Source organism: Gracilinanus agilis, chromosome 2, assembly GCF_016433145.1.
Source record: "Gracilinanus agilis isolate LMUSP501 chromosome 2, AgileGrace, whole genome shotgun sequence".
In the NCBI taxonomy this organism is placed as follows: Eukaryota; Metazoa; Chordata; class Mammalia; order Didelphimorphia; family Didelphidae; genus Gracilinanus; species Gracilinanus agilis.
Genome location: NC_058131.1, coordinates 350900640 through 350902311, shown reverse-complemented (window position 1 = coordinate 350902311; position 1672 = coordinate 350900640).

Below are 1672 nucleotides of genomic sequence, written 5' to 3'. Positions count from 1 at the left end.
GAAGGAAGGAAGGAAGGAAGGAAGGAAGGAAGGAAGGAAGGAAGGAAGGAAGGAAGGAAGGAAGGAAGGAAGGAAGGAAGGAAGGAAGAGAAAAAAGAAAGGGGAAGGGAGGGAGGGAAGGAAAAATGAACCTTTTATTTTTGGGAGAAGCTTGGCAAACCTCTGGCAAGGGGCAGCTGGGTGGCTCAGTAGATTGAGAGCCAGGCCTAGAGATGGGAGGTCCTGGGTTCAAATGTGACCTCAGACACTTCCTAGCTGTGTGACCCTGGGCAAGTCATTTAACCCTCATTGCCTAGCCCTTACCACTCTTCTGCTTGGAACTATCAATTACTGTATCAATACACTATCAATTCTAAGACAGAAGGTAAGGATTTATTAAAAAAAAAAAAACTGTCAGCTTCCCAAAGACAGTCCAGTCCTAATCTTTAATTCTGGACCCAGTTCATTGTCCATTTTTGTCTGTCAAAGAGAGACTGACAGAGAGAAAAGAGGAGAGGAGGAGAGGGAGAGAGCCCTTTACATTTATACTATGATTAGAACCCTGAAAATGAAGTTGGCTCTAAATGGCTACAAAACAGATTTTAAAATGTAGGATTACAGGCTTAAAGCTGGATGGTACCTCAAATGATCTAATCCAACTCCCTGAGGCAACAGAAGCCCTTAGCCAAGCTCACCCAGGTGGCAAATCAAGGATTCAGGTTGTCCAGAAGACAGCAGTGGTATGAACTAATGAAGCACACAGCCATCCTTTCTTGTTACAGCTGAAAAGCTACTAAAATATAGAACTGCTTCTACCATTAGTCAGCCTTGTTCTTAGAGCACGTTGTTTTACCTGACACAGTTGCATGTTCTTTTGAAGGATGACACATTTCAGGGGATTTCGTATTCTAGAGGCTTGAATGATCCAATGAAATAAAATCCATCACTATTTTTTCAATGTGAGTTATTTTTATTACTGACAAGTCCAGGGAAGTTGAAAAGGAGCTGAGTTTTGAGGGAAGCTGAGTTCAGCTTTCATTGTGTGTGGCCGGAGCTGCCAGTGGGTCCTGAAGATAGAATTCTTAGAGGTCAACCAATATTTATAAAGCCCAGTGATATGCAGGCTGCGTGGTAAAGAGTTGGAGAAGAATAACCGGACATTGCAGCTAGAACTATGGAAAGCATCTGAATAGAGGTGATAGTTGAAGGGAATGAGATCTTAGAAGTCCTCCTGCCCAGGGACCAGCACCATCCTCTGAAAGATGTCTGAGATCATCCCTGACCTCAACATCCCAATGATTAGCCCTCAGAAGCCTGGGACTGGAGTGCTTCTGCTTAGTTCCCCAGCTAGAAGCAAAGTGTTTCCTCCATGAGACTTTGAAAGTGGATGCTGGAGGGTTGGGCACCTGAGTGGCTCAGTGGATTGAGAGCCAGGTCTAGAGACTGGAGGTCCTGGGTTCAAATCTGTACTCAGATACTTCCCAGCTGTGTGACCCTGGGTAAGTCACTTAATCCCCATTTCCTATCCCTTACCACTCTTCTGCCTTGGAAAGGAAAGGAAAGGAAAGGAAAGGAAAGGAAGGAAGGAAGGAAGGAAGGAAGGAAGGGAGGAGGGAGAGAGAGAGAGAGAGAGAGAGAGAGAGAGAGAGAGAGAGAGAGAGAGAGAGAGAGAGAGAGAGAGAGATTGAGATTC